The 26532-nt window shown below is 43.6% G+C and overlaps 1 protein-coding gene across 2 annotated transcripts in view; it reads right to left on the bottom strand.

Moving 5' to 3' along the window:
• The window catches only part of LOC144766583 (cell adhesion molecule CEACAM8-like), a 350281-nt gene that overhangs the window by 14231 nt on the left and 309518 nt on the right, over positions 1-26532 (bottom strand). The window lies entirely within an intron of this gene.

Genomic DNA, 26532 nt, shown 5'->3' with positions numbered 1-26532 from the left:
TTTCTTGGTCTAACCACTACGTACTCCTCATCCTACCTTCCTTTAAAGCCACCAAGGTGCCTAAAGTCTGCCACGTAGTGTAGCTAATCATGTTATAACACAAAACCTCCAGTGCAATACGAAATAGACATACACACTTCATCTAACTCAGGACACCCAACAGCATTTTCCACTGAACAATATTCATTAAGGGACATCTTTCCTACTATGCTGAATGCGATTCAGCATAGTAGGAAAGATGTCCCTTAATGAATATTGTTCAGTGGAAAATGCTGTTGGGTGTTTTTGGCAACAGCAATGCCATGGCCAATGTAGATCTTAGAACCATCCAAATACAATTCATAGAAACATTTCACACAGTCAAATGCACAACTTTGTATCACAAAATTGTACCTTCCTGTTTAAGTGCTCTTCTAGACAATCACTGGGCCATTGGCCACCCAACTCAATGAATCCAATTAACTCAACAAAATGTTAGAGCCATTGGAAGACCTGTCTATGGAGAAAGCACTCTACAAATATCTTTTGCAGGGAGAAGCTCATTATACATTCAAATTAGCAAACACAATCCATAAAGTAGATGTTTAACAAATACTAATTATAGGCAACCACATACATAACATACAATTGATGGACATTCAAAAACTCTGCAAAAGCTTGCCAAAGTAATGAAAACACAATAGTGCTACACTTCTACTAATAATAAGTTGTTTATATGAAGCCTTTCACACCGCACTTCTGCTGCTTCATCTAACTGTAAAGACCAGGGGCTAGATGTAGGTAATCTCATGTTACCGATTCCTAAATACCGAATTTTTCCAATACGGTATTTCGGAATCGGTAAATACGACGTAGGTAATAAATCGGTAAAATTTACCGATTGAGTAATATTTCTTATTACTGATTCGGTAATAAGAAATACCTTCCCATTCATTCCTATGGGCCCGGAGGCCCATAGGAATGAATGGGAAGCCATTCACTATTACAGATTCGGTATTTACCGAATCGGTAATAGCGGGAGCATATTCAAGGGTGGCAGGGTGTCACAGTGACACCCTGTTGCACTCCTGAATTGTGCATGTGTGCACATGTGTCGCACATACATGCCGTAAGGGCATGTATGTCTGCCCCATGGCACCTTGAAAAAAGCTAATTATTGCTTCTTTATAGGTATTCAGTATTTATAAATAACGAATCCTTTTAGCAAAAATGCACTCACTTGAGTACTACATACATAGGTTTTAAGGATTCGGTAATTAACCGATTCCTTAAAATAAGGATTCGGTATTTTACTGATTCCTTAAAATAAGGAATCAGTAAATTACCGAATCCTTAAAACCAGCCTCCTACATTAGAAAGGGCTAAATACCGGTCGGTAACAGGAAAATCACCGATTTTCGGCTGTTACCGACCGGTATTTAGCTACCTACATCTGGCCCCAGGTGTTACCATTACCTAATTTTTGGGTACTCAATTTATCTACCTTGAAGGATGGAAGGCTTTCTCAGTGGCAAAATGTAGAAGGTGTTACACAACACGAGTAGGTATGAAAAGGTCTGCATTCAAAACATTATGCAAGTCCTCCGACCATTTTTAAGACTTCTAATGACAACCATGCCTCTTATCTATACTACTATTATAAAGCAAGAACTTTGAACGTTTGAGGCGGGTAAACTCGGGAACCACAGCGCCAATCCACACACCCGATACATCATTGTAATCGTCAGGGTGTGCAGATGGACATAGGCTATATAAACTATAAAAATATGTGCTATTTAAAAAATGTACCTTAAAAAAAGTAGTCCCTTCGAAGTAGCGACGGCCGCGACCTGCGTACTGACGTCAGGAGCGCGGGGAGGAGCGGCAGATATGGCGCGGGCGAGGAGCGGTGACGAGCGGTGGATAGGCGGTGAGGACCCACGGATAATGTCGGGGCAGGCGGGGGTCGGGGCAGGCGAGGGACGGGGCTGGCGGGGGCCCGGGCTGCTGGACAATGTCGGGGCGGGCGGGGGTCGGGGCGGGTGGGGGCCCGGGCTGCTGGACAATGTCAGGGCGGGAAGGGGTCGGGGCGGGAAGGGGTCGGGCGGGCGGGGGTCAGGCAGGCGGGGTCCCAGGCTGCTGGACAATGTCGGGGCGGGCGGGGGTCGGGGAAGCCTGATTGCTCCCGGACAAGATCAGGACAGGCTGCTAGTTTAAGCAATAGAGAAGACATCCTTAACTTCTTGGAGGGTATGTGTTATAATCCTCACACACGTGTGATGACTTTGAACGTTGCTTTATTCTATTTAAGTATTCCTCAAGAGGAATCCCTCAAGGTCCTTGGTAAGTTCTTATCCCAATATAAAGGGGCCTCAAAACTCCTGGTTAAGTTTGATCTAAATTGTGCACACATGACCTTTACCAGGAATTATTTCAAGTTTGAAGATGATTTTTATTTACAGGTGCATGTTACATTAATGAATAGCTTTGAAAAAGCACTCATCTTCAATCTTTCCAACCCTTTCTCAGGGAATAGTTCACTGTGGAAATGCTACATTGATGATATTTTCATTATCTGGTCTGATAATGAAGAAGAAGCTCTTGTCTCTTCTGATTGAATCAAAAATAGGATAGGGTCCTTAGTTTCACTATTAGAAGAAACAAAAACAATATCTCTTTCTCTAATATGAAGATAGAACTACCAAAGACACTCTTAAGTGTGAAGTATTTTACAAACCTACTGAATACATTAACCTCTTATGGTATGATAGCTTTCATCCTTAATCCCTTCCTGATAATCACCCAGTTGGACGAATATTGAGGTCACTGGGTGACTGTAATGAAAAGCAAGATTTCATTCACCATAGGGGTATGTTAACCAAAACATTGCATGAGAAAGAGTCACGATCACGAAGAGCCCAAATGCATTAAATGAGTTATTGGTCCAGGTGCTGGTACTCAGATCAGGAAGCCAGCAGACTAGCCCTTGGAGTAACTCTGGTAGCCCTGGGTTTAAGATGAAGTTGCAGGTTGAGTTCTTTCTCCCCAGCCAAAGGGCAGCAGGGCAGAAAGGCAGGAATTCAGCAAAGCATCAGCAGGTTAGCAGTCCAGTAGGAAGGCAGTATTATCAGCTCCACAGGAGTCCTTCTTCCTGACAGAGCATCCACAGGTCCAGAAGTATACTGAAGAGTTAGTGTCTGAGGTCCTACTTTTATACACTGGTGTCCTTACTCCAGAAGGTGGGAGAAGCTTTTTGAAAGTTCTTTTGAAGTGCAAGGAATTTCCCTACTCCCCTACACTGGCTTCAAGCTGTACGCAGTGACAAGGCAAATGTGATAGGTTCTTTGTGTGAGGCAGAGTGGGGCTGTGCTCAGCTCCACCCCTCATACTGCCAGCAGATGGCCCATTAAGGCACACCCAATCCCTCTATTGTCTGACTGTCTGAGAGGAATTCACAATCTAACTGTCAGTTTGTCGTAATTTGGCAGCACCTGAGTTAGCATTTAGCTCAGCTACACGAACTTTTAGCGTTAACTTGACCAAAACGTGCGGGAGCCATTTTGAATCCGTTGGCTTCCATTTTGTATGAACATGCGGCCTCGTGGTTAGCATGCCCTTTTGTCCTTCCTCTGTACCACTGACCAATTACCCTGCCCAGCAACAGGCTATTTTTAGTACTGGTCAATCTTGCACATGCGTACTCGCACAAATGGACTAACGAGTGGTCATCTCTTAGGAATGTTCTCTTCAACTGACCAGTGGTACTAAACTCCTCCCACATGCTGGCTGTGTTCCAAAAATGCCCTTATATGTACCTAAACTGTTCAAAAGTATACCGCCTATTCTTTTTATTGCTGTTAAACTGTATAAAAGAGGTCGCACACCGATGTTCGGTGTGATACTTCTTGCATTACCGAAGGGTGCTGTAGGAATGTACCACCACCCCATGGGGTCTTAATAAACTTGTCTTTTGCATTTCCAGTTTCCGTGCCAACTTCTGTTTCTGGTGTTCGAGAGTTTTTGCAGAGTATGTAGACCTGACTGAACCCGATACCACAACTGGCGACCACGAAGGGACTCATCGGCGACTTGGATGCCCGAAGGAGAGGTCGCGACGAAGGATTGGAAACTCGCCATGCCGCGTACGCTGCCACTGAGTGACCCGAGTTTTGGCACCCACGGTGCTTTTCCTTTCCTTCTGATCTGACCTTCCCGGTGGCGCCGGTCCTCGACTGAGATCCTGATCGGTTGGGTTGTCGTACAGTGCCCGTTTTGGCTGATTCGATTAAAGGAACTTGGCAGTTGGAACCTGGGCGTTTGAGAAACTTTGGTAAGCTTGTGATTGGTAAGGTAGTCTACTGACACTTACTGTGGCTTTTTGAATTTGTTTGAGTTAGCTAACATTTGAACCTATGATTTGAAATATATGTGGAGTGCACCTCACATAGGCAGGCATGTAGGGATATTTCTCTGACTTTGTATTTGTTTGAACGGCGCACCATGTGTAACACATATTAAGTGCCATTTTTGTAATATCGCGTTTCCGTGATATTTTGACATGCCTGTTCTAAGCACACTCCGAGGAATGTGCTGTCTTGGAAATGGCACCAATTATCGATTAAATGAATCTCAGCCGGCTCCCCCAGAGGGAACACCTAATCGTGAAATGTACATAAAATTTGGCCTCCCCCCATTAATGTATAGCACATTATGGCATAAATATACCAAAAACGATCGTGAATTGCAATGGCCACTACATGGGTCGTTTGATTTACGAAATATGTGGAGCAGTGTTTGTTTCAGCGCAGTTCTAGACAGGATATGTTTGATTGTGTGCGTATGTGGGAGAAAGCGGTGCGTGAACGAATGAAGCGTGAACAAGCCTTGGCGGATAAGGAGCAGCGAAAGGCTGCTCGTGATAAAGCTTTACAGCTGCAGGAGAAAGAATTGCAGGAACAGAAAGAGAGGGAGACTCGAGAACGTAATTTACAGGTTAATGGTCAGTTTCTTGTCCGACGTCCTCTTTATCCTGTCCTTACTAATGAATTAGATGATTTTTCATTATTAGATCGTTGCCCGCCTCCGTACGTTCCGCCTACGGCCCTGGATGAGGAATCGGATGAGGATGATCAGAATAAACAGCGTACTAGGTTAACTGCCGATCGAACTGCGGAAGTGCGCGGGTTTGCCCGTAAACTTAATACAAATTCTATAACTGTTTCAGAGATTAATGATCATATGGGTAAATGGTCAGATAAAGAATGATTGTATTTCCTAGATCATTTTGGAGATGAAGTTGTCGAACGGTTTAGACGGTATTCCTCTGAATTGGAACCTAAGGATATATCAGTTGGTCGTGATAATTTTCGTAAAGGTCTCTTTGTTCTTACAGATGCGGATACGTTTTTCCAGCGTTTGGTTCAGCTACGGGATAAAGCGTCACTACTACGGGAGTTGAAAAAGACATCGGGTTCGTCTGTGTCTGGAACTACGGAGATATCCAAAGAGTGCCCTATCTTTGGAACAGATAAGAACGCTGCGATTAATGTTATGCCTATGCGAGAAGCTGCACCTTTGTATGTTCCTCCTAAAGGCCAAGGTACAGATGATAATCAACTGTCGGCGGATGCAAAGGGTTATTTCATATATAATTGGGTTTATATGCCTTGGAATAGAGCCGATGTTATGGTGCTTAAGAATGCCTTGCCTGACCCCCGTAAAAATCCAGCAGCTTTCTATGAAGGAGTGGAAGGTGCTATTTCTTCATGTGTTATGACATTAGTTGATATTGATCTGTTCTTTGGGTTAATACTGCCTCCTGATATGTGGAGGGCGATTCGTAAGTTTGACGATAGAACGATTCTAGGTGCAGATTGGAAAGATATAGCTCGAGCCGATCTAGACGGGGAACCCGCGTGTAAACCATGTCAATTAATCTTGGACCTCCCAGAGGCTATTTTGACTAAATTAAAAACGCTTGTCCCCCCTAAGAAAATTGATTGGACAGTGTTGGCGTCTTGCAAACAGAAGCCGGATGAAACGGTCTCTGACTTCTTTTCACGTTTCGAGGAAGCGTTTCATGATTACAGTGGTCAATTATTAACGGAGGACACGGGTAGGCATTTGTTCGTCGATACGTATGTGGCTAATCTCCTACCAGAGATTGCAAAACGTTTAAAGACTAGTGAAAGTTCATGGACCACAGCAACCCCTGCGTCTTTATTGACTATGGCTCAGTATTATGAACGACAGGAATTGGAGGCTAAGGAAAGTAGTGATAAGAAAGCGAAGGATTTGAAAGCGAAGGTGATGTTGGCTCAAGTTTATACCACGCAGTCGAGAGGGAACAATAGGGGTAGACGAGGATCGTATGATGCGTCTTCTCCCCGTACTGATATTTCTGAAGATCAGTGTGCATACTGTAAACAGTTTGGACATTGGGTTTCGGATTGTCCGGTGCTTCGAGAACAATGGAATCAGCGTGGTCGAGGGAGTGGAAGGTCTCGGAATAGTTATACACGATCGAGGGGAGGAGGAGTGAGTGATCGTGGAAGGGGTGAAGCGAGAGGTCGTGGTCAGACTGATTATAATACTTTTGATCGACGGAATCAGTATCAGATAGCTGAGGGTGAATCTGTGGAGGCACAGGATAGTCATTATGCATAGGATTGCGTAGGATGGGGTATGGAATCGGTGGAAGTACCAGTAGATCAAAGGGGTCCCTATATCTTAGCGAATGTTTAGGGTTCTACTGATCAGTTTCTGGTCGATACAGGAGCTACTCGTAGCGCTTTGTCCAAACACTTGGTTCCAAGGGCTCCCCTGTCTGGCGAAATGATTACATCAATAGGGTTCTATGGAACATCTTCCCTTAGCCCACTGTCCCAACCCCTTACATTTCACATTGATAAATTTGTTGCTCCATGTCCATTTTTGTTATCTCCAAACACTCCAGATAATATTGTGAGACTTGATATGCTAAAACACTTTCGAGCAACTATACGTTGTGCCCCTGAAGGGGTACGGGTTATTTTGAATGAGAATTATCCAGAGGTTGAGAGATCGTGCCTCATGCAAGAGGCCGATGTGTTAGCGTCTCTCCCAAGTACTTTATGGGCCACTTCTGATACCGATGTGGGTCAAATGATCATCCCTCCTGTACGCATTACTGTAAAGGAGGGAGTGTCCTTGCCTCGCATAGCACAGTATAAGATCTCTAGAGAAGGAGAAGTTGCCTTGACACATATTGTAAATGATCTGATTGCGGCAGGAGTGGTGGAGGAAGTTGCTTATAATGTGTGTAATAGTCCAATTCTTCCGATCCTGAAGAAAGACACGGACACTAAAATCTATCGTTTTATCATTGATTTGAGGGAAATCAATAAGATAGTAGTGCCCCAGTATCCAGTGGTGTCAGATATTACCACTTTACTTACTTTGATTCCGCCCACAGCCACCACTTTTACCGTGATCGATTTGAAAAACGCTTTCTTTTCGATTCCCATTCACCCTGATAGCAGATATTTGTTTGGCTTTACATTAAATAACAAATCGTATAGATTTTGTAGGGTTCCTCAAGGCTACACAGAAAGCCCTAGCATTTATAGCCAAGCATTGAAAAGACAGCTGGATTCTTTTGATTTACAGTCTGGGGTGGCTCTTATTCAGTATGTGGATGATATTTTATTAGCTGCAGACACACAGGATCAATGTGAGGAGAGTACACTTTCTCTGCTTTCTTTTCTTGCCCAGAACAATCACAAGGTTTCAAAGAAGAAGCTGCAATACTGTAGACCAAAGGTGACCTACCTCGGTCATCTTTTGTCTAAGGAGGGGCGTGCACTGACATCAGATCGAATCCAAGCGATTTTAGATACGCCAGTCCCTTGCACTCAGAAAGATGTTCGTGCTTTCATAGGTTTGACGTCTTTTTGTAGGCAATGGATACTAGGATTTTCACATATTATAAAACCTTTGTTAGCATTGTTGTCCAAAACTACACCGATCCCCATTGAATGGACAGATGAATGTCAGAATGCTTTTGAACAATTGAGACAAACCCTTTGTTCTGCACCAGTGTCAGGTACACCTGATTACACGAAGATCTTTACATTGTATGTACACGAGAAGGATGGGTGTGCATTGTCAGTCTTACTGCAGACACACGGAGACAAACAGAGGCCTTGTGCATATTTCTCAGCAGTACTCGACCCTGTGGCTCGAGGACTACCTGGATGTTTTCGAGCAGTTGCAGCAACAGCTGTGGCTATACGACAGAGTGAGGGAATAGTGTTGTCACACAAATTATTGGTGTTAGTTCCCCATGCGGTAGATGCTTTGTTGAATCAAACAAAAACACAGCATCTAACTAGTGCTCGTTTAACAGGATACGAGTTAACGCTGTTGGCGCCACATAGTACACTAAAGAGGTGTGCCACTTTGAACCCTGCTACTTTATTGCCCTATCCTGTTGCTGGGACCCGGAAGGAAGAACACCATGACTGTGTTTTCCTGACCGAAGAACAAACAAAGGGTCGTATTGATTTACAGGATACGCCTCTTCCAGATGTGAATGGGGAACTGTGGGTTGATGGGTCGTGTTTAAGATTGCCAGATGGCACGACTTCCGCAGCCTATGCGATCACGACTCTTAAAACAGTGGTAGAAACAGCACGAATACCGCAGAAATCGGCCCAAGCAGCTGAGTTGATAGCCTTAACGAAAGCATGTGAGTTAAGTGCTGGATTATGTGTGAACATCTACACTGATAGCCGTTATGCTTTTGGAGTAGTGCATGATTTTGGCCTACTCTGGAAGGAACGTGGGTTCCTGACCTCGCATGGAGTGCATATTATGCATGGAGAATTAGTACGTGATCTCCTGAATGCACTATTATGTCCAAAGAAAGTGGCGATAATCAAATGTAGTGCACATGAGAAAGTGACAGACAAAATAGGACAAGGAAACGCTTTTGCAGATCGCATAGCGAGAGAGACTGCTATGCTACAAAATGTCTCTCCTATGTATGTGGTGAGATCACAGGCTGAGCGATGGCATGATGCTAGAGAAGAAATACTAGACATACAAAAATCAGCATCTGAAGCAGAACTAGCAACCTGGGCAGCAGAAGGAGTGTTGGACGATGAGGGTTGTTGGCGTAGCAAAGATATGGAGAGATGGAAATTGCCTGCTGCTTATTTGCAAGCAATGGTTCAAATGACACATGGCTGGCACACGTTGGAGCTCTTGCAATTACTAAATTGCTTACACGAGTTTGGGAACATCCTGAGATTGCCAGCACGGCCAAGAGAGTAGTGCAGACCTGTCTGATATGCTTACAGTACAATCCTGCTAAAGGGACTTATACTCCTAAAAGAGGGTTTGTTCCACCTACTGCACCATTCGAAGTACTGCAAATGGACTACATCCAGCTGGAGCGCTGTAATAACCTCAAGTATGTCCTAGTGGTGGTGTGTGCCTTCAGTAAATGGATTGAGGCTTACCCCACGAAGGATAATACAGCATTGACAACAGCTAAGGTGTTACTTAAAGAGTACTTCCCACGCTATGGTGTTTGTAAATTTTTGTGGAATGATAATGGACCTCATTTCGTTAGGAAAATAGTGGAGTACGTCCTGAAAGGATTGGGAATCAAACAGAAATTTCATGCTGTATTCCATCCGCAGTCAGCAGGTTTAGTAGAAAGGTATAATGCGACTCTGAAGCTGAAGCTAGCAAAGATTGTGGCATCCACGTCTTTGAAATGGCCGGATGCTTTGCCTTTGGCATTACTGTCTATCAGATCAGTGCCACATTCCCGATCTGGCCTCACACCTTATGAAGTGGTGTTCGGAAGGCCTATGAATATTTGGGGAGTTCCAAAGCCTCGGTTGATACATGATGTGCCTTGTATAATGATGAACGATTATTTGGCACGATTAACAAATGATTTACTTTCTATTCATCAACAGGTTCAAGAAGCGTTCTCCGACAATTCCATTGGATAGGCTCATGATCTCCGTCCTGGAGACCATGTGATGATCCGCCTGTTTGAGAGAGCCAGCAGTTTGGAGCCGAGATGGCGCGGCCCTGAGCAAGTGTTGCTGGCAACTCGGATGGCTGTACGGGTCACGAACAAGAAGCGGTGGGTCCACTCTACTCACTGCCGTCGTGTGTCTCCGGATCTGGTGAATCCTGCAGTGTTATCCGACTATCGAGATATCTTGGATGCAGAGTAGAGCCCAGCTGTTACATCTAACGAGTCGGAGGGAGCCTTCCCGGACCACATTGTTTCTGGTGCAGCGAAGTATAATTTGCGATCAAGAAAAGCTGTTGTTTTGTCCAAGACTGGCTGAGTGACCGTTCTGAGGTTTGTGAAAACGGAAGCCGAGAATATCAAGGGGGGGGGATCAGTTTTGTCCAGTGTAGCGACACCCGTCTTGAATCTTGGAGAAGAAACCAGCGGCAGCCTCAGTCCTTAGCACTCATTTTATTATTTTTTAGTTTTGCTTTGAAGATTTTGATTTTGTGAACTATGGCACCTACCACTACAAGAAACAAGAAAATTCTTGGTGCTGTACTTTTTGTGACGACTATAGTGGTAATAGCAGTAATAGCTTGGATCATCGAACGATTGCTTCCTGCACGAGAATATTTACTGCCTACCACGCCAAGTCCATCTGAACATTTTCATTTTACTTTGCCTTATCATGAAGAGAGACATAGACAGACTTATTTGAATAACAGTTCACCCATAATATGACAAACACCTCCAATTGTTGGGTATGTGGGATGTTGCCTGGACATCAAAAGAAAGGAGGAACTCCGCTTATTCCTCTTCCATTCTCACATAATGGTTCCTGTAATGCTTGGTACACTCTTCTTTTTACCCTAAGATGGCCAACAAAAGGTGGACTACTTTTCTGATTGAACAGAATCTGCTTTAATGATAAAGATGGTCATCCGTAGGCAGAAGGAACTAAATTCGAGTGGGAAGAATATCGCCCGGACAATGTATCTACACCTTGCATTTTTACGAAATTAAGAACTATAAATATGTCCAGTTTACATGTAATTACAGTTATTGATACGAAAGCTGAATTGTGTATTCGCAATAAAGGCACTATCCCAGTAGGCAAAAGTGAGTGTAACACTACTCTCACTTTTGATTCACCAAATGGTATTGCTTTTGTAGCATCACGTAACACTTACTTCATCTGTGGGAATAAAGGATACCACCGTCTTCCCATTGGGTGGTTAGGAACTTGTTACATTTCTTTTGTATTACCCCCTGTATTTATTGCTCCACCCATGTATCACAATGATTTTGTATTGTATCACAACTTCATATTAAATAGGGTTAAGAGAACATTAGACCTTGACACCATTGACCAAACCGACACCTCTCTCCAGCAATATGTAGATTTTAATTTGGGTCTGTTTTCCTTTGTTGGTGCTGCTTTAAACAGCAGGAAAATAAGACGACTGACACGTGTTGTAGAAGCTGTTGCAAATGAAACTGCCTCTGCTTTAGGGAATTTGACTGAAGAACTTCAAATTACTAGAATTGTTACGTTACAGAACTGGATGGTTCTGGATGTAGTATTAGCTGATCGTGGGGGTGCATGCCGCATCATCGGAAGTAGTTGTTGTGTTTACGTACCCGATAATTCACCATCTGTATATGATGCCATATCTAAATTGCATAAAATTGCTGCTGAAATACACCCCGAGAAAGGCACTTGGACATTCTCTAGCTGGTTTTGGACTTTGCTTAGTACTTGGGGTTGGAAGCTATTAACGATCGTATGTGTGATTATTGGAATACTTTTCTTCTTTTGCCTATGTATTTAATGTGGCCCTATCTTATGTTCTGTATGTATTACTGCCTGCATTCCATCTAAACGAGCTATTGCCAAAAATGAACAACTGAATAATGCAGAAGTGATCAAAATAATGATGATCAACATCGAGGATGAACATCCTGACTACTTCCATTATGAGGTAGCTTCAGCTAAATGCTAAAAGGGTCGTCTGTCGTAATTTGGCAGCACCTGAGTTAGCATTTAGCTCAGCTACACAAACTTTTAGCGTTAACTTGACCAAAACGTGCGGGAGCCATTTTGAATCCGTTGGCTTCCATTTTGTATGAACATGCTGCCTCGTGGTTAGCATGCCCTTTTGTCCTTCCTCTGTACCACTGACCAATTACCCTGCCCAGTAACAGGCTATTTTTAGTACTGGTCAATCTTGCAAATGCGTACTCGCACAAATGGACTAACGAGTGGTCATCTCTTAGGAATGTTCTCTTCAACTGACCAGTGGTACTAAACTCCTCCCACATGCTGGCTGTGTTCCAAAAATGCCCTTATATGTACCTAAACTGTTCAAAAGTATACCGCCTATTCTTTTTATTGCTGTTAAACTGTATAAAGGAGGTCGCACACCGATGTTCGGTGTGATACTTCTTGCATTACCGAAGGGTGCTGTAGGAATGTACCACCACCCCATGGGGTCTTAATAAACTTGTCTTTTGCATTTCCAGTTTCCGTGCCAACTTCTGTTTCTGGTGTTCGAGAGTTTTTGCAGAGTATGTAGACCTGACTGAACCCGATACCACAAGTTTACACCCAGCAATCAAATCAATCAATCAATCAGGGTTTGTAAAGCACAGCTACTCACCCTTGATGGACTCAAGGCGGGGGGGGGGGCTGCTGATCTGTCTGAGCGTAAAACAACCTTTACAACGCAGGCATTACATCGCACTACATTTACAACACAGTCATTACATTGCAACATCCTTTACAACGCATGTCTCTACAACGCAGCCATTACATTGCATGTCACGACAACGCATGACACTACAACGCATGCCACTGCAACGCAGGCATTACATCGCATATCATTACAAAGCATACTATTACAATGCATAGTACCCCTACACTATCTAACACTTACCCTACCTTTGCACCCCCTGGAAATAGAATAGTAATTTTTACCATACACTATCCAACACTTACCCTACTGTTGCAACCCCTGGAGTTAAAATAGTAATGTTTACCCCTACACTATCCAACACTTACCCTACTGTTGCACTCCCTGGAGTTAGAATAGTAATTTTTACCCCTACACTATCCAACACTTTCCTTAAATGCAAGGTAATGGTAGGCGTTGCAAATGTAGTTTTAAAAAAATCGTTGTAATGGCATGCAATGTAAATGTATGCGTTGTAAAGGATGTTGCGATGTAAAAACTGTGTTGTAAAGGCATGCATTCTAACGTTATACATTCGTCCGAGCGCTGGGGTTCAGTCAAAGAACCAGGTCTCGAGATCCTTTCTGAATTGGGTCATTGTCAGGGATTGTCTGAGGTGGAGAGGCAGGGTGTTCCAAGTCTTGACGGCGAGGTAGAAGGAACTTCTGCCAGTTCCAGTCTTGTGGTGCCGAGGGACGGTGGCAAGGGCCAGCTGGGCAGAGCAGAGGTGCCTGGTGGGTATGTGGGAGAAGAGGTGGTGGTTCATGTATGCTGGTCCTACGTCGTGTAGGGCTTTGTAGGTGTGCGTGAGGAGCTTAACATTTCTCAGAGGTGTTCGGTGATATGGCTGCAGCAGGGGATGTCGATGACCAATTTGGCTGCAGCATTTTGAACGTTCTGTAGTTTTCTGAGGAGTTTCTGGTTGACATTGGCATAGAATGGGTTGAGTTAATCGAGTCTGCTGCTGATGAGTTCATGGGTGACTGTATTTCTAGATTCAGTGGAGATCCACTTGAATGTCTTTTGAAGCTGGTGAAGCGTGTGGAAGCATGATGAATTGACGACGTTGATCTGGCAGTACATTGTGAGTGATGAGTCCTGTATGATGCTGAGGTTTTATGCGTGGTCTGTGGGGATGGGAAGGATTCCTAATGCGGAGGGCCACCAGGAGTTGTCCCAAGCTGAGGGGGTGGGTCTCAGTATGAGGACTTTGGTCTTGTCCGAGTTGAGTTTGAGGCAACAGTTTTATCCAGGTGGCAACAGCCTTTATCCCGCTGTGGAAGTTGTTTCGTGCGGTTGTAGGTTCGTTGGTGAGGGAGAGGATCAGTTGGGTGTCGGCAGTGTAAGAGACAATGTTGAGTCCCTAGTTCCTGACGATGGCCATGAGAGGGGCCATGTAGATGTTAAAGAGAGTGGAGATGAGGGAGGAGCTCTGGGGGACTCCACAGCTGATCTCTGTGGGTTTGAGAAAGAAACAAAGGTAGTCAGATTCACTGTGTTCGACCGGTGAGGAAAGAGCGGATCCAGTCCAGGACATTGTCACAGATGCTGGCGTCATGGAGCCTTGTGATTAGGGTATGGTGGGAGATGGTAAAGAAGGAGGCCGAGAGGACCAGAAGGGTGAGGGCTACAGTTTTGCCCCTGTCTCGGAGGGAGCAGATGTCGTCGGTGGCAGCGAGAAGTGCAGTCGCGGTGCTGTGGTTACATCTGAAGCCAGTCTGGGAGTTGTCCATGATGTGGTTTGCTTCCATGTACTCAGATAGTCGGGCGTTGATGGCCTTCTCAATGCCATGTCATGTGACCTAAGACAGGCTACAGTCACAAAGGGCTAAGAGCAGAAAAATGCCAACTTTCCTAAAGTGGTACAAAAGGGGGTGGTGATGGACGGAACATCCGAACCCAGTCAACAGATCTGGGTTTAATCCATCACCGTTCTTTAGCCCACTCTGCCACCCCAGTTCAGACATGGCCATATGCAAATCAGTCTGACACTGTGCCTCATGGGAACAGTCCACCCCCATTTGTACAACTTTCCTAAAGTGGCATTTTCAAAGGTATAATAAAAAACAGACTTTATCATTAAGTAGGGGTTTTCATTTCAATTCCAAAGATAGCAAACATGCTAGATAACTTCTCCCAATTGGAAATTATAACTTAATAAATGTAATAAGGAATCCTCAGTTGTCTTATAGAGTGGTAGGCCTCACAGTAGTGAAAAATGACTTTAGGAGTTTATCACTATTTTGACATTTTAAACTTAAAAGTAGAAGTCTAACCTTGTAATTACACAGCAGCCTGCCCTAAGTACTACCTAGGGCCTACCTTAGGGTTGTCATATATGTAATAAAAGGGGAGGTTAGGCTTGGTAAGGGGGTTATAATGCCAAGTCAACTTGGAAGTTTAAAACTGCCTCAGGTGGCAGTGGTAGACATGGGACATGTTTTAAGGGGCCATTGAAGTGGGTGGCATAATAAGTAGTGAAGGTCCACTATTAGAATTTAATTTACAGGCCCTGGGTATAAAGTATACCACTCTACAAGGGACTTACAAGTACATTAATATGCCAACTGGGTATAAACCAATTTAACCATGCTTTATGGGAGTGAGCACAAGCATTTTAGCACTGGTTAGCAGTGGTAAAATGCACAGATTCCTAAGGCTAATAAAAACAAATTATGCAAAAAGTGGAGTGAAAAAAGGCAAGATGTTTGGGGTTGAGTCTACAGAGAGAGCCAAGTCCAACACATAGGGATGACAACATGAAAAGTGAAGATCATGTTCAATGAACATAAGGTGTAGGAGGACAGCTACCAAAATGATGCAATATTTATTGGAGAAAGACCATTCTGAAAAAGGCTGGAATGGACCGTCATTAAGCAGGTGCTATTGATAGCAAGCTTCGTTATGCAGAGCAAAGGTGGGTTTATCAGTTTGGGAGAACAAATATGGTCTCAATGATGGGGTTCAGTGAATACAGCTCTAACCACTTCACCTGTATTGTACTTGATGTGACAGGTTATTGTCCACCATCATTCCATTCCAGCGGTGTTGCTAGACGCATATTTATTTGCATGTGAGATTGCTTGTCATGTAGTATAACACCAGTGAAGAATTTTCTCTTTAAATCCCATGTATTTCAATATCAGTGCAACTTTCTTCATATTACTTTTCACAATTTTTACTTGAGAAATATGCAAAAAGCACCGGCTGCGGGCGATCAGTGTTGGCGGGAAAGCTACGGGCATCCTTACATACACTATGTCCATGCACCAGTTGCAATGTGGATATGAGTTGAAATAACCCGCACTGCGAGGACATCATGTCTGTTATGGAGCAGTGTGGAGACAAATTAGGTAGAGAAGGCTGCACCTACACTTTGACAAAGTGTTTTTGACTTTCAACATGGCGACGGTTAAATGCAAAGGGGTTACTCTGACAGACAATACCCTGACATTTTTAATATATGTACCTTTATTGCTTGTAGCACACTGCTCTAACCTAAAATAACAAATCAAAGGATGATCTGAGCTATTCTCTCAAACATTTAATACAAATTACCATAAACCAAATCTATAAAACAGATGTATAGAAGCTACTGTTTCTCCACTCTTGTAGAATCTACATGTGTCTGATGCATGTAGGTAGCTATCCCGATTATATTCTACTGTATAACGCAGTCTCCTAGACAGACTGGCAGTTGCAGAGACAGACTACTTCCTTGGTTGACTGTGAGCTGATAGATGTTGGTCAATGCTTGTGTTGGCTGCCACAGTGAGACAGATGGATGGAGAGACAGGCTATCTCCTCATCTTGACTGGACTCTGATGGATGTTGACCTATGACTGTGTTGGACTGCTCCAGTAAAACAGATGGATGGTGATGGCTATTCCAATAAAACATATGGATGGTGCCTGCTGCTCCAGTAAGACAGATGGCTGGTGTAGGCTGTCCCAGTGAAACAAATGGATGATGCTGGCTGTGCCAGTAAAATAGATGGATGTTGTAGACTGTTCCAATAAAACAGATGGATGGTGTTGGCTACTCCAATAATACAGAGGGATGGTTCCGGCTGTTCCAGTGAAACACTTGGATGGTGTTGAATGCTCCAGTAAGACAGATGGATGGTGTTTGATGTTCCAATAAGAGAGATGGATGGTGTTGGCTTTCCCGTAAGACAGATGGTTGGTGTTGGCTACCCCAGTGAGACAGATGGATGGAGAGACAGGCTATCTCATCTTCTTGATTGTACCCTGATGAATTTTGACCTATGACTATGTTGGCTAATCAAGTGAAACAGATGGATGGTGTGTTCTGCTCCAGTGAGTATGCCTAGGTTTCTCACCCAGTCAGTGGGGGTGGGACTGAGCGAAGAAGGCCACCAGGTGGTGTCCCAAAGATAATTATTGGATCCAAGGATCATGATGTTTAGTTCTCAGTGTGAAGTTTTAAGCAGTTAGTGAACATCCAAGCTGCCCCTTCCATCATGCATCTTTTGAAGTTGTTTTTGGTGTTGTCAGAATCATCTGTGGGGCACAGGCTGAGTTGAGTCTCATCAGACTAAGAGATGATGCCGAGTCTGTGGGAGCAGATGATTTTTGAAAGAGAAGCCTGGTAAATGTTGAAGATGGTGGGGCTGAGGGCTGAGCCTTGCGGGACTCTGTGGATGACGTCTTTAGGTTCAGAAGTGAAGAGAGGCAGTCTGATCTGTTGTGTACTTCTAGTCAGGAAGGAGGAAAACCATTGGAGGGCTGAACCTTGGTTTCCTGTATGCTAAAGTCTGGTGATGAGTGTATGGTAGGAGTCGGATGTGGTGAAGAGGTCGAGAAGAGTAGAGGCTGCCAAGTGCTCCTGGTCCATGATGGGGCAAACGTTGTTCATTGCTGCAATGAGGGCCGTTTTGGTGCCTTGGTTGCAGTGGAAGCCTGGTTGTGAATGGTCCAGGAGTTCATGCTGTTCTATGTAGCGGGCAGGGCAGAAGTTGATTGCTTTTTCCATGATTTTTTGCTGGGAAAGGAAGCAGTGAAATGTGTTGGTTGTAGCTGATGGTTTCTTGAGGAGTATGGCGACATCTGCGTGTGTCCAGGCATCCTGGAACATGGCTGTGGTGATGGATGAGTTGATGTTGTTCTAGGGTGCAGAGCTTAAAGTCTAACCTCTGAGGTTGAACAGGCAGGAGCAGCACCTGCCAGAAGATAACCTGTGGGGACACGTGAGTGGGTGGATGCCATATTTGCTGTGACTTCTTCAGTGGTCATTGGGGTCTGATTGGTGAGTGGAGGGGCTCGTGCGATGAGGGCCAGTTATGGAGGATGGATCATTGGGGGTAGCTGAGGGTCGAAGTTCCTGTAGATGTTGGTGTAGTATTTAAGAAAGGCTCTTCAGACATAAAATGTAGATCTTCAAAGAGACAGTTTAATCTTCACCTAGAATCCCATCCATCCAGGTTAACAGACAACTTACATCTGGCCCTTGACCAGAATGACATACCTAATTCCTAGAATAACCATGACAGATAACCATAGAGGTTAGAAAAGAGAACACACTAGAATATCATACCATAGAGAATAATGTAGAATATCACACATATCCCTTTCTTATAATAAAATAAAAATAAAGATAATACATAAAAGATGATAAAATGATATAACACTAAACAATCAATCAATCAATCATGGGCATTTATATAGCGTACTACTTACCCGGAGGGTCTCAAGGCGCTTGGGGGGGGGGGGGGGGCTGCTACTGCTCGAACAGCCAGGTCTTGAGCTTCTTCCTGAAGGAGAGGTGGTCTTGGGTCAGGCGCAGGTCGGTCGGGAGGGAGTTCCAGGTCTTGGCGGCCAGGTGGGAGAAGGACCTTCCTCCTGTTGTCGATCTTCGGATGCGGGGGACGGCGGCGAGGGCGAGACTGGCTGATCGGAGGTGGCGTTTGGGAGCGTAGAAGTTGATGCGGTTGTTGAGGTAGCTCGGGCCTTGGTCGTGTAGGGCTTTGTGTGCGTGGGTGAGGAGACGGAAGGTGATTCTCTTGTTGACGGGGAGCCAGTGCAGGTCTCTCAGATGTCCGGAGATGTGGCTGCGTCGGGGGATGTCGAGGATGAGTCTGGCTGAGGCGTTCTGGATCCGCTGGAGTCTCTTCTGGAGCTTGGCGGTGGTTCCGGCGTAGAGGGCGTTGCCGTAGTCCAGTCGGCTGGTGACGAGGGCCTGGGTGACCGTCTTCCTGGTCTCGGTGGGGATCCACCGGAAGATCTTTCGTAGCATGCGCAGGATGTTGAAGCATGACTAGGAGACGGCGTTGACTTGTCTGGTCATGGAGAGGGAGGAGTCCAGGATGAAGCCCAGGTTGCGTGCGTGGTCTGTCGGTGTGGGTGCGGTGCCCAGGGCGGGGGGCCACCAGGAGTCATCCCAGGCGGAGGGCGAGGAGCCCAGGATGAGGACTTCCGTCTTGTCTGAGTTCAGTTTCAGGCGGCTGGTCGTCATCCATTCGGCTACATCTTTCATCCCTTCGTGAGGGTTGGCTCTGGAAGAGGCGGGGTCGTTGGTCAGTGAGAGGATCAGCTGGGTGTCATCGGCGTAGGAGATGATGTTCAGGTTGTGTTGGCGTGCGATGGGCGCGAGGGGGCTCATGTAGACGTTGAAGAGGGTGGGGCTCAGCGAGGATCCTTGAGGGACGCCGCAGATGACTTCGGTGGCCTCTGACTTGTACGGTGGTAGGCGGACTCTCTGTGTTCTTCCGTCGAGGAAGGAGACGATCCATTCCAGTGCCTTCCCCTGAATTCCGACGTTGTTGAGGCGCTGCACTAGGGTGCGGTGGCAGACAGTGTTGAATGCTGCGGAGAGGTCTAGGAGGATGAGGGCCGCTGTTTCTCCGTTGTCCATCAGGGCTCGGATGTCATCGGTGGCAGCGATCAGGGCGGTCTCGGTGCTGTGGTTGGCTCGGAAGCCAGACTGTGAGGGGTCGAGGGATCCATTCGTCTCGAGGAAGGCGGCCAGCTGTTTGTTGACGGTCTTCTCGATGACTTTGGCTGGAAACGGGAGGAGCAAGATGGGGCGGTAGTTCTTGAGTTCGGTGGGGTCCGCTGTTGGTTTCTTAAGTAGAGCGCTGAGTTCGGCGTGCTTCCAGCTCTCCGGGAAGGTGGCGGTGTCGAAGGAGGTGTTGATGATGTCCCGCAGGTGGGGTGCGATGACAGCGTCGGCCTTGTTGAAGACGTGGTGAGGGCAGGGGTCGGTCGGAGATCCGGAGTGGATGGAGTTCATCACGCGGACGGTGTCATCGGTGCTGATCGGAGTCCAGGCGCGGAGGGTGGTGGTGGGTGGCGTTGCTGCGGTAGTTGTGTGCGATGGTTGAATGCTGAAGCTGTTGTGTATGTCCGCGATCTTGTTGTGGAAGTAGGAGGCGAGGGATTTGCAGAGGTCTTGCGATGGGGTGATGTCGTTGTTACCGGCGTTGGGGTTGGAGAGCTCTTTCACGATGTTGAAGAGTTCCTTGCAGTTGTGTGCGTTGTTGTCCAGTCGGTCCTTGAATGCAGTTTCTTGGTGACGCGGATCAGTTGGTGGTGCTTCCGGGTGGCAAGCTTGAGGGTGGTCATGTTGTCCGGTGTAGGTTCCCTTCTCCAGACTTTCTCGAGGGCTCGGCAGTTCTTCTTGGAGCACTTGAGTTCGTCGGTGAACAAAATACCGAACTACATTTCAAACATGGTCCTTTAAATGACTTGGACGTCTTGTAAATCTAGATGACTTCCTTGGTTCACTTGAGTATGAAACCAAATCAATTCCATCTTTTTTCATTTGAGATTCTTGATCCTGACGTGCTTCCATCATATTTTTCCTTTTAACCAACACCACTCTATTTAGATTCCAAACACGATGGTAATGAGTTTTAATTGCATTGGAGAAAACCTTAATAACAACCATAGGATCCATATATTTGGGTTTTCCACAACTGACAATACCAGGACGTCTGATGGCAACTAAATCACCAACTTCTACTTTAGTAGACTTAACAGCATTCCTTTTATCAAAGTACTTTTTCCTTTGTTCTGCTTTTTCCTTTACTTTCTCCAAAACCTCTTTATAATCATACATTTCTTCTTTTCCTTTAGCTTGTGCATACTCATGAACCCAAAATGGTTCAAGTAAGGTGTTCAGTACTCTACCTCTAAACAAAAGAAAAGGTGTTTTACCAGTTGTAGAGTGTGGAGTAATTCTATATTCCTCCACTTTTTTAATAACCTCATTCTTCCAATCCAGAAAATGAGATTTAGCCAAGCTTATAGATTCTTTAATTACTCTGTTAAATCTCTCCACCATTCCATTCCTTTCGGGCTGATAAAGATAACTTTTCTTATGTACAATACCACATGTATTCAAGAATGCTTCCATCTCTTTTGAAATTAATTGTACTCCATTATCAGATAGTAACATCTTTGGCATGCCTTCTCTTGCAAACAATGACCTAAGGCACTTAATAATGCATTTGGAATCTATGCTGGTAAAAAAAGAAATACCTCAGGCCAGCAAGAAAACATGTCAATGACAACCAAAATGAAAACTTGAGAGTCTTTAAAATGTAAAGGACCTATTATATTAAGTGCAACGTCAACCCACGGACCTTTTGGATGACTTCTTATTATCATAGGTTGTACTCTCGTAATTCTGGATTTTTCACTCATGTTACAAGCATCACTATCACATATACTTCTCTCAACCATTTTATCCATTTCTGGCCACCAATAGGAAAAACGTATTCTTTCCTTAGTTTTAGTAATTCCAGGGTGACTTTGATGCGCCAAGTGAATTATATCTTTTCTAATACTAAAAGGAGGAACAAGTTTAGTACCCCTAAATAAAATGTTCTCATCAACACTCAACTCATCTCTCACACACCAAAACGGTTTTATATCCTCAGTACCCTCCTTGAAATGTTCCCATTTCTCCTAATCATATCCATGACCTCTTTAATTGTATTATCAGATTCAACTTCCTCTATCCACTTTTCTTTAGATATATGTTCAAAATCAAGAGCAGACACCCAATCATATTCCTCTTCAACATCATCCTCAACTTTACATTCTGAAGGTACCAGGCGAGATAATGTATCAGCAATCCTGTTATTCACTCCAGGAATGTATTTTACTTTGAAAGAGTACTCCTGTAATCTAATAATCCATCTAGAGACTTGAGATAAGATCCAAACCCTTCTTTTAAAAAATTTCAACTAACAGTTTGTGATCTGATCTAACTTCGAATTCAAAGCCCCACAAAAACTTTCTACGTTTTTTTATAGCCCAATAAATGGCTAAGGACTCACGCTCAAGCACTGAGTAACGACTTTCTGTATCTTTTAACTCCTTGAAATAAACATCACAGTACTTTCTCCTTCAGGACCAACTTGTTGCAACACCGCCCCTAAACGTTTCTCGCTAGCGTCAGTGGTAAATATAGATTTACACTTAAAATCAAACTTTTGAGAAAAGGCACACAACATAGTTTATTCTTGATTTTAAAAAAACTAATCGGGACACTCTTTTGACCACACAAAACACTTTCCCTTCCTTAACAACAATCTCAAGTTTGAAGTCATCTCGGCAAATCCCTTCACAAATTTTGCGTAATGTTCAATCATGCCCAAAAAACTCATAAGCTCTTCCTTACAGGTAGGAGCAGACAAATGTTTAATGACCTCAATCATATCCTCCTTTGGTATGATACCATGTGCAGACATGTTATGACCCAAGTACTAAGTGAATCAGAACCAAATTTACACTTTTCCAGCTTAATGGTCAAATTGCTATCACTCAACATTCCTAAAACCGATCGGAGGCGCTCATTGTGTTGGTTTACAGCATTTCCATATGTAAGCACATCATCTTGATAGATGCATTCATCTTCCAAACCTTTTAAGACCCCCTCCAGCACACGCTGGAAAACTGAAGAGGCGGAAATTAGCCCAGAGGCATTCTTTTGAATCTATACATTCCAAATGGAGTTATAAATGCCGTGAAGTCTCTACATTCCTCATCTAATTCCACCTGATGATAAGCTGAGGTCAAGTCTATTGTACTAAATACTCTTGCCCCACCCAACAACATTAGCAACTCATTAATATTGGGTAAAGGGTACCTGTCCACTATTACACACTCGTTCAATTGGCGCAAGTTTATGCACAGACAAAGGTCGCCATTAGGTTTGCGTGCAGCGACCACCGGAGAAAGCCATTCCGTACCTTCCACCTCCTCTATGATCCCACTTTCTTTTAATTTTGTAATCTCATTTTTCATATCTTCCTTTACTGCAATAGGTAAGCTTCTCACCTTGCAAGATACAGGAATGGAGTTATCTTTAAGCTTAATCTTATGTCTGTAACCCTTGAGGTATCCAAGATCATGTCTAAAAACCTTTGGAAATTCTTTTGAAGAGAGTCAGCCAAATCAACACTCATGACATTCTCCACTCCTTGACTTATATCTCTTAACAACATCTGAGGATTTGAGTTTGGGTCTAAATATATCCCCATTTCTCCTTGATGAATCCAGCTTATAATGCTGTCTCCCTTCCTTGAAATATAGATTTTGCCTGAAATCATCCTATCTTTATACTCTATCATCCCATAAAAGTAACCATGCAGTTTAATTGGCTTACCACCACAAGCTAACGGAATGATATCAGGTTTAAACATTTTGATCTTATCTTTCAATTTGCTTACATAAAAATCATTTGAGATGATGGTTATCTTTGCACCAGAATCAAATAACACCCGTGTGTTGCAACCATCTACCTTGATTACATCAAACGGACAAGATTTAGATTTTGTGAATGTTATATTGCTTACTGTAGATACTATCTGTCCACATTCATATTCATCAGGACTCGAAGTAATATCTTCGTCATTGAAAACTGCTATTCTTTTAACTCTAGGTGTTAATTTACTTTTGCAAACAAGATGCGAAATGCCCCTTTTTTACACTTACTACAGGTATTTCCAAGAGCAGGGCATCTCTTATCGTTAGCTAAGTGCCCAATCTTGTAACATCTGAAACATTTCAAGACTGCATAACCACCATTGTGCTTATACTTCTTTGCATCATCTTTTATATGTATCTTACTTCTAACATCTTGAACCTTTCCCATCATATTGCTTTGCCCTTTCACATTTACAATTTGTACATTGTTCTCATTTCCATTATTCTTTTTAATAATGGCTACACATTTCAAAGAATGTTCAATCCTTTTGGCAACAAGGATTACCTCGTCAAGAGTTGGCTCGTCGTGTAACTATAACTCATCTCGAACTCTATCCATATTGCGCCCTAACATAAATTGGTCACGGATATATTCATCTGTTAAACCTTCAAATTTGCATGACGAAGCTAGCTCTCATAAATCAGTTAAATATGTTTCTATAGTTTCATCTTCCTTTTGTACTCTTTTCCCAAAATTATATCTCTCTAACATATTCATAACTTTGGGAAGATAATGTAATTTACGAATGCTAATTTCATATTCATTGAGATTGTTAGACTCCGAAACTGGTAATTCTGGAAGATGATCAAATACATCTTGCCCTTTGGAGCCAGGACAATGTAGTAATAGTGCAGTCTTCCTTTCTGCACTCAGGGAAGTCCACATGCTTTGGCATAGCGTTCAAATACACTTTTCCATTTCTTCCACTTAATGGGTGGTTCCCCTGGACTTTCCAAAAAGAAAGGTGCTGCTGTAACATTCTGCATTGCTTTAATTTAAATTTAGAGAAACATCCATAAAATAATGTGTTGACTCTTATCAGGCTACATGAATAATTTGTTAAGTATGTAAAGGCCAATTCTAAATTCACAATACACTCCTTCAGTAAATCACTGAAGTCTGGTTGTAACAGAAACTTAGAAAGAGATATATATCATGTGTATGGTAATGTTAAAACATATGCAAGGCCAAAGAACACTATCAGTAAAACACCACTGAAAGTTAAATTAAATTAAAAGATCATTAGTAAAAAATAAATCTTTTTTTTTTGAACGGACATGTGTAGAGTAAAATTCAAAGTATTTAAAATAATAATGCCAAAGTCACTGAAGCGTGCGAGTCGCTGTAGACGGTTATGTTGAGGAGCTTGAGAATTAATGTATCAACTCGCTTGAAGAAGAGAGGTTTTTTTAATAAAATGTGCAAATCGTTGTCATTAACGCACATATGTACAAAACATGCAAGGCGTCTTAGTTTGGTCAAGCCTCAGAAAACAAAAATAATTTGTTACCTCGCTCGATACCATAAGCGTGCGAGTCGCTGTAGTACTTTTCAATTCCAATCGCCTTTTAATTAAAATGTCCCTACTCACTCGAATCTACGGACAGAGAAGACAAAATGGCGGCTACTCGTGACGATGCTTTGATGACGGATTAAGCCCCGTCTTTACGTGATGATGTTCCGTCGTACAGTTTAGGCAGAGCAGCGTCACTAAGAACGAGAACACCAACACGTCACAACGTGTAGCCGCGGAGAGAAGAGAATCTTCAAAACAAAGCGGTAAATTGTAATGTTATCCTTTGATATTTAAAACTCGCAATGAACTGTGTAATTTTGCACTTCTTCGACCAAGCGATTTCCTTTAAAGTAGATATTCCACACTCAGAGTGCTCCACAAGACTGACAATCACGAGTGCAAGGAAAACAAGACATTCTCTCTCCGTGAGTGTGAACTTTGAAGGGGCAAAGCACATCGATTGCTCCCAATCGAGTATATTACTTATATAAATTATCAGTTTCACACTCAGCTGAACATACAGATGAGAATGTGCCGATTTTTTCCCGAAACACACTTAAACATAAGAGATGTCACAGGAGTTATAACGATGTCTCTCTTTCCTCTCAAGATTAAGGGTAAATATCTCTCACCGGACAAAATGACCAGAGTCCTCAGGTGTTGTGATCATTTTGAAGAGATGCCGACTATGCCAGTGTCGTATTTAAGAAAGACTCTTCAGACATAAAATGTAGATCTTCAAAGAGACAGTTTAATCTTCACAGAGAATCAATTCCATCCAGGTTAACAGACAACTTACATCTGGCCCTTGACCAGAATGACATACCTACGTTCTAGAATAACCATGACAGATAACCATAGAGGTTAGAAAAGAGAACACACTAGAATATCATACCATAGAGAATAATGTAGAATATCACAGTTGGTTATCTTGTAATGCCTTGTGATTCATACAACATACTTTGGGCTTTGTGTACATACGTTTTCATCAGTTTTCTACTTTTGAACCTCTCTTGATGAAGACCCGGCCCAAGCCATCTACACACTGGCCTTAGAAAGGCACAACAAGGAGAAATGTTTTTTTCTTTTTCTATTCTGTATTCTGCAGCACACATAGAAAGAGTAAATTGCCTGAACTGATTAATGTTGGTCCCTTCCTGCACAAGTGCAAGGATGCCTGCATTGGTGCAAGGATGCGTGCATTGGTGAATGGCGGCCCATTGTGCACCAGCACAGTGGAAAAGGACAGAAATGCACTGTATCTCAAAGATACCAGCAGTGGTCGAAGTGGACGGGATCGACAGGGCACAGTGCGCCCCTACTTTGATAATATAATCAAATCCATTCTCCTACTTTTTTATTAGTAAATGACTCCCAGGATAACAGAAATAGCCAAGGCCTATAGATAAGGCTCGGCCGTTTGTGGCTGTATGTGGAAGGACAGAGTGGGCAGAGAAAGGAAAGGACTCTGTCTTTTCCTTCTTGCCCAGAGAAGACAAAGACAGTGCCCACTTCTCCTACTCTGCCGTGGTCAGCTGCCCCCCCCT

Source organism: Lissotriton helveticus, chromosome 7, assembly GCF_964261635.1.
Source record: "Lissotriton helveticus chromosome 7, aLisHel1.1, whole genome shotgun sequence".
Taxonomy (NCBI): Eukaryota; Metazoa; Chordata; class Amphibia; order Caudata; family Salamandridae; genus Lissotriton; species Lissotriton helveticus.
Note: the sequence above shows the minus strand (reverse complement) of the source record. Positions and strands in the feature narration are given on the sequence as shown.